Source organism: Physella acuta, unplaced genomic scaffold (genome assembly GCF_028476545.2).
Source record: "Physella acuta isolate Inbredline_101_S28 unplaced genomic scaffold, ASM2847654v3 ptg000468l, whole genome shotgun sequence".
Lineage (NCBI taxonomy): Eukaryota > Metazoa > Mollusca > Gastropoda > Physidae > Physella > Physella acuta.
Window position 1 is genome coordinate 23,497 of NW_026731987.1, and position 7,773 is coordinate 31,269.

Here is a 7,773-nt window from a genome sequence, read left to right on the forward strand (position 1 = left end):
TTGTAGTGGGCAAGACGGCTGGCTTCAGCTGAAATGCGCTCAAAGATGTCGTTGACGAAGGAGTTCATGATGGACATGGCCTTGGAGGAAATGCCAGTGTCAGGGTGCACCTGCTTCAAGACTTTGTAAATGTAGATGCTGTAGCTTTCCTTTCTCCTCCTCTTCTTTTTCTTGTCACCGGTGCGTACGGCTTTAGCCTTACCGGCCTTCTTGGCTCCCTTGGAAGAAACTTTAGGTGGCATGTTGTTTTCTTTTCAATGGCTTGAACAGAAATGAGGCGAACCGACCGCCGGCCGCCCTTTTATATGAAACGGCGAGGAAATTTGGAGAGTACGAGTACGAGTACGAACGCCAAGCCGCTGCGCAGCCAATCAGAACGCTCGCTTGGTGACGAACGGATTTCCTCGCCGTTTCGTATAAAAGGGCCGATCTCGCCGTTAAGTCTTCATTCATCGCCTGCAGCCGTATCGCTGTTAGTCGCTGTATTTCTTCTCGCTCCTAACCAACTCACAATGTCCGGACGTGGTAAAGGCGGTAAAGTCAAGGGAAAGTCCAAGTCTCGCTCCTCCAGGGCAGGCCTTCAATTCCCAGTCGGACGTATTCATCGTCTGTTGAGGAAAGGAAACTATGCTGAGCGTGTCGGTGCTGGTGCCCCAGTCTACCTAGCCGCCGTCCTCGAGTATTTGGCCGCTGAAGTGCTCGAGTTGGCCGGCAACGCTGCCAGAGACAACAAGAAGACAAGAATCATTCCTCGTCACCTCCAGCTGGCCATCCGTAACGACGAAGAGTTGAACAAACTTTTGTCGGGTGTCACCATCGCCCAGGGTGGTGTCCTCCCCAACATCCAGGCCGTGCTTCTGCCCAAGAAGTCACAGAAGACACCCGGTGGCAAGAGCTAAACAGTGTCACCCTGCTGCCCACTGTCCACCTAGCCTACTACTGTCCTTTTCAGGACAACCAAAGTTTACCCAATTAGCTTTCGTTGTGTGTCAATGAACAAAAATCGAGTTTTCCTACCCTACCCTACCCTACCCTACTTGTTTCAAACTTTATTAATAACGTATCAACATGTCAATCACTAGCAGTATGAGATCATTATTATAGATGTATAATACTTACACTGGTTTACACGAGCAGAACAGGGAGGGGGCGGTCATATTAATAGTAGTAACTGGACATATTTTAGGGGTATTCGTTCATAGATACAAATGAAAATAGAATCTATTTTTCTTTAAATGTGCTCCGTTTAACCCCTGTCTACAACAAATAAGGGTGGTCGTTATTTTAAAATTCTATTCTTTAACCTACCGCTAGTCTACCCTTTTTATTTTATATCTTCTTCTTTTTAAAACCAAATATGTTTTTATTAATCCTTCCCCCTCATTTATTTACACACTGTGTAAATACCGCCGATCGGGCGGTCGAATCGGGTCAGAATATCTACCTAGGTCTATAGACTAGGTCTAGATCTAAATTGTTTCAGGCAGTCTATGTTGGGTTCTTTTCTAATCACTCACACACACATTCATAATTCATTGAAGACGACAGAAGCAAACACACCGGATTCCATTGACAAGCGGCACAACCAAGGATTTCATTTGAACGAAGAATATTTTGTGTTATCGGCCCTGTCTGCTATTAATAGATCGCTCGGCTGGATACCGTGTCTAAAAATAATCTGCTATGTCGACGCTGTCTCAACGTTGTGTGGCTGCTACTGGCCAATCAGCGTCGTTAAACTCGTACTCGTCCAATGGGAGAGCTTCGTTGCGCTAAGGGTTTGGCGGACGGTTATAAAAGGGCCAGCAGCGCTGAGCTGCCGCATTTCCTTAACAGTCAGTTAAGATCATTCAAAAAAAAAAAGATGGCTCGTACCAAACAAACCGCCCGAAAATCTACTGGAGGCAAAGCCCCACGTAAACAGCTGGCCACCAAAGCCGCCAGAAAGTCAGCACCAGCCACCGGCGGTGTTAAGAAGCCCCATCGTTACAGGCCTGGAACCGTCGCCCTGAGAGAAATCCGTCGTTACCAGAAGAGCACTGAGCTGCTCATTCGCAAGCTGCCATTCCAGCGCCTGGTCAGAGAAATCGCCCAGGACTTCAAGACTGACCTTCGCTTCCAGAGCTCCGCTGTCATGGCCCTGCAGGAGGCTAGCGAGGCTTACCTCGTCGGTCTGTTTGAAGACACCAACCTGTGCGCCATCCACGCCAAGCGTGTCACCATCATGCCCAAGGACATCCAGCTAGCCAGACGTATCCGTGGTGAGCGTGCTTAAGAGGTTTCTTTTAAGCCCAAACCACCACCCCCTGTCCTCAACCAAGGTCCTTTTTAGGACCACCTGACAACGTTCAGATTAGCAGTGAAGGTCCCCCACCTCACGAGTTTCCACCCACCCACCCACTACACCCCCTGCCCATGTCTGCCACTCTACTACTACTACTACTACTACATCTATTAGTATTATTCTGGGGGATGCGGGAAATAGGTTCTATTCATTTATCTCTTTAATTCAACTCACACATCACATTGCTATTTGAATTCGTGTATGCATGCTGTTGATATTGTTTTATTTATCTCAAATGTGAAGAAAGGAGAGAATAAATTTTATATTTTTCTTTCACCCACCCACCACCCTATCCATTGCTTTTTAAAATATATATATAAAAAAAAAAAAAGAAAAACCCTTTAGGGTTAGAGCTAGATATCTAGATCTTAATCGGAGAGCAGAAATTATTCTTAACGACTACACGCCATAGATTATTTAATTATTAGAAGCCTAACTAACCTATTCGTTTCACGATGTAAACAAACCACTGCGAGTACGGAGCGGAGTACGAGAATATTATTTCGTTCGTACTCGACCAATCAGCGTTCGAGATTCTCTCGTACTCGCATAATGAGCTCGCTCGTACTCGCATAATTAGGTGTAGGGAAATATTTCAGTTTTATTCGCACAAAACGGTGAAAATAACGTCTAATATCATATTTTAACATGACAAACGTGGATCTTTTCTATGCCTACACGTGTGGGCAATGAAACTCTTTATTTTTTATCCAAGGGTCGCATAGCAGAATAGGTGAAAAAATGACTTTGAAAACGACACCGTTAGCCGACAAGCCAGCAACATTCCAGTCGACACGGCAAGCTGCTTTTTCATTGGCTGGCTCATTCGCCGACCGCTTTTGGTTGGGCGGTGTCCGCCATATTGAACGAACTCGAGCCCAGGACCGTATATAAGGAGCGAGTTTCTCTGCAGACGGCGTTTTTCGAACACTCCTTCATCAACAAAGAAGAAAAATTCAATATGTCTGGCCGAGGCAAAGGTGGTAAGGGACTCGGCAAAGGAGGCGCCAAGCGTCACAGGAAGGTGTTGCGTGATAACATCCAAGGTATCACCAAGCCAGCCATCCGTCGTCTTGCTCGCAGAGGTGGTGTGTCAAACGTATCTCTGGTCTGATCTACGAAGAAACCAGAGGTGTCCTCAAGGTGTTCCTTGAAAATGTCATCCGTGATGCCGTCACCTACACTGAGCACGCCAAGAGGAAGACCGTCACTGCTATGGATGTCGTCTATGCTCTGAAACGTCAAGGTCGCACCCTGTACGGCTTCGGCGGTTAAACTCAACCCAGGACCACCCATTTGTTCTACCCATCCGGCCCTTATTAGGGCCACCCATACGTTTCCGAATTAGCTCGAGTGGTTGTAACCCCTACACGAATGTTTTCCATACCTACCCCTTATTTAACTTACTGAGTTACTTCTAATTATTAGGTTGTAGCCTACTTAGTTTATTTATTTAATTTGGGCAGAGTGGTCATCTTTCCTTTGTTGGTTTTTAAGGGGTTTGTTTCCATGGGTGGGTAGGATCGAGGTAGCCTACCGTGAAGGCACAAAAGAAACAAACAAAAAATATTTCGATATTACAAAAGTGTTCACAGGTATGTGGTGAACTTAGGAAAGAGTGCAGGTGGTAAGAATAGGTGTCCAGTGGGGCAAAAAATAAAAGACAAAAGATGAAAAAAAGTCTACAACACGTGGTGTTCCCAAGCGGTCACCCATCTAAGTACTAACCACGCCCGACGTTGCTTGACTGCGGTGATCGGACGAGAACCGGTATTTTCAACGTGGTATGGCCGTAGACATCTGTGTGAGAAAATTGGGGCTTATAAATATACTCAAACGAAATCAGCAGTTATTCGTCCTTTTCTGGCTACAATAATGATTTCACTGCTTTCCTCATATTATTTCAATAATAAAAAACGCCCTAAATCTCCACAAAAGCGAAACATTGTTTTAATATCGAATACTATGTGCCTTTTTTTCCCTCTACAGCCATTGGTCGCTATTTTTAACCTGAGGCGGTAACCACCGGTAGACTTCCCTGAGCTACTAATTTTCGAGCATCGCGCGTTGTAAAATACAAAATAAATACATTTTCCCCATTTTCCTTGACTAAAATCAGAAAACCAGGTGCCCCCTGCATCCGACCTGTCCTTTAACTATCGCTTTCATGTGAAATGATCTATCGGAAAGGCGATACTTTAACTTTTTTGGGTCTCCCGCTCACTCACTCCTTCCGAAACATTCTGCACGAATTCATTCAATTTTAATCCAACTCATCACATAGATCTAGATCTAGCCGCCTACAAGTCTACTAATTTAATGTTTGAGAAATAGTTCAATGCTTTTCATTTATTAATTATTCTTTTAACCTTTTCCCACGACAACTGGCACATTTATTTTCAGTCTATTAATATTCTGGCTTCATTTTAAAACACGCAACTAGGCGACGATCTAGAATTCTAGATCTAACGCTCTAGCTTAACTAAAATAATATAAACAGGAGGGTAGATCTATTCAAAATACTGTTTCAAAAATTACAATAATAATTTCACGGTGAAAAAAAAAAGGCAGGCGATCCATGGTTAATTAAATGCTAATTAAGGATGTTGCTTAAAAGGTTAGGTTGGCCTGGGACGCCAGTATTTCTCTAGAGTCTAGATCTAGAATTTCTAGATTCTGTAGGAATGAGTAGCCTAGGTATTAATAATTAAATGCATTAGTAATTATTAGTAAATAACATAAGATTTAGTTCAGTAAAAACTAATAGATCTAGATTTTAGGTCCAATGTTGGCTATCAGACTTGATGCTTGATTGTAATGATTATTAGGTTTGAGCAATTAATTTTTTTAAACATTTTTTTTAATTATTAGTATTAGTGATAAGTCATCATTAGTGGGAGTAAATTTACTTCTTTCCAGTCTGGTTCTGGGTTTCCTTGTAGCCTATATAATCTAGATCTAGTTGGTGATAATATTAATAAATATTGTTTCCCATTTTAAATACTCAGGCGGTTTGTTTGAAAGTCTGACCGCAGCTCCATATTCATTGACTGTCGAAGCAGCGCATAAAATGAATTAGCTTATATCCAGGGCTGGCCTGGTCTGCCTGTTATTGTGACTGAATTGTCCTACAGACAAGACCTGAAGAAGCCCTCGTTAAGTAATAAGTGTACAGCTTGCTTTTAGCCTGGCGCGGGGATCTTTCACCGGCCACTTTAACATTCTGCGACAGGGCAGGCCTTTACTTTAAGCTTTAATCTTAGCTGGTTCCGCTTTAACACAGGGTATTCTTTTGTCTTTAAGTATACCGCTTTCTTTCATCAGCCTGGAACCCTGTGTCTGCTACCGGTATCTCATCCGGCAGGGCAAAACAATTTCCAGTTTTTAAATTAAGCTGATGTCATTTTTAATACCAATGATTAGGATTTTGGCACAATGCTTATTTTTCTATATACACAAGATGAATTTCACATCATTTTCTGATTTCAGTTTAAGTTTGAAAGCATGTAAAATGTCAATTTGTCCTGCTATGTGATTTTTCTTCATTTATTTTTTGCTAGCCCATGGCATCACATTATGAAGACTCTACTAATATCTTTAGGCTGGGGCCAGTACCTTAACCGACTGTCGTCAAATGAAAAAACTGACAGAAGAGCGCAATTTAATACACACAACAGATATATATGTATCCGAACAAACAAATAAATATATTTGAACATATATACATACCTTTATATACGCACACTGATATATACATATATTTACATAATAAATACATTATATATGAATATATCTATATATATAACTTATTTATTTATACATATATATATATATATATATACTTATATATATATATATATATATATATATATATATATATATATATATATGTATTATGAATATATATATTAATTCTTATATAATATATATTTGTAAATATAAATTATATATATGTGTGTATATATATATCCTTCTGTTTGCTGGGGTAGAAGAAAAAAACTTATAATTATAATATTCTGAAGGATATTATTTTACTTGAGCGTCTTTCGTCTACACTCAAATATATATATTTGAATATACATTCAAATATATATTCAATGAATATACATTTAGACACACATGTAAATATATATATATATATATACACAAAACATGCATATATATACATACGTATATATAGACATATATACAATATTCGTCTATGTATATATATTCAATATTTTTACATTATAAATAAATATATATATAAAAATATATATATATATATATATATATATATATTTAAAAAAATATATACATATATGAAATACTTTTTACACATATTTATTTATGCTTCTATAATATATGGAAGGATATTAATTTACTCAAGCGTCTGCCTTGGGTGTTTATATAAAAAGAGAAGGGTTGAACTAATGAGAGGAATAAAAAAAATCTTTATATTCAATCTAATTTATTTATATTGTATATGTTATAGACTGGCATACATTTTTTTCTCTCTGGTTTATGTGAAAGGAGCTTGCAGGGATTCAAATTATTATTTTTTGCATTGAAATTCATTCTTTATTAATCACAGCTATGTTGCAGGCATATAAATACTTCCCTTTGGGCTCAAGTTGCTTTGAAAGAATCCTTGTCAGTATAGAACTAGTACCAGGACCATAAATGTATGCCCCAGGGCAAATGTTAAGAAAACCTCATCATTTTACAACTCCAACTGACCAGGGGCTTAAGAAATGATGCTTCTGCGCAAACTTTCTCGTCAGCCGGTAAGAGATCAACCTCCTTTTGATTGTTTAAATTTAATCTGTGCTGAAATCATTGTGCAGGCTGGCAAAGAAAACCATGAACTTCTTGAAAGCTGTGTACTTGAGCTCATGTTATTTTTTATTTTCTGTATTTTGAAAAAAAAAAAAGTATATATATGATAATAAAAAAAAAAAGTTCAGAGTATTTAATTGTTGTTTTGTCTTGTTAAAGAGAATGTATGTTGTGCAGAAGTGTAACCAACTCATTTTCAAGCCAGGCCTAGCAAAAGACAAAACCAAAAGAATCATATGATATGATGGTAGTAGGAAAAAAGTATATCAGTGAACAAATGGTGGCAGATGCATGCCTTAGCAATCTGACATGGTAGCTTTAATGAAAGAAAAACAAAAATAATAAAAACACCAAAAGCCACACTCACACAGTTATGTTCAACATATATAATGAAGACAGAAAAAAACCAACCCACCAGAATGGATGTATTGTAATGAAAATGGCAGTTAGCACTGGTGATAAGAATCAAAGTGTTGGCTAATAATTCCTATTACAACAGCCAGCCTTATAATCTGAATTAAAACTATTAAATCCCATTCATCCCTTGGATCTATGCCAAACAACACACAATAAATGATATGCATAGAGGTGTGCTGATGCCCTGTGTGAGA

General features: G+C 39.3%; 1 non-coding gene across 1 annotated transcript; it reads right to left on the reverse strand.

Annotated features, from left to right (window-relative positions):
• Positions 1 to 4,023: 4,023 nt before the first annotated feature.
• Positions 4,024 to 4,142, reverse strand: LOC131943826 (5S ribosomal RNA). The gene has a single exon (XR_009386948.1). It is a non-coding gene; the product is annotated as a 5S ribosomal RNA (ribosomal RNA).
• Between the last annotated feature and the right edge of the window lie 3,631 nt (positions 4,143 to 7,773).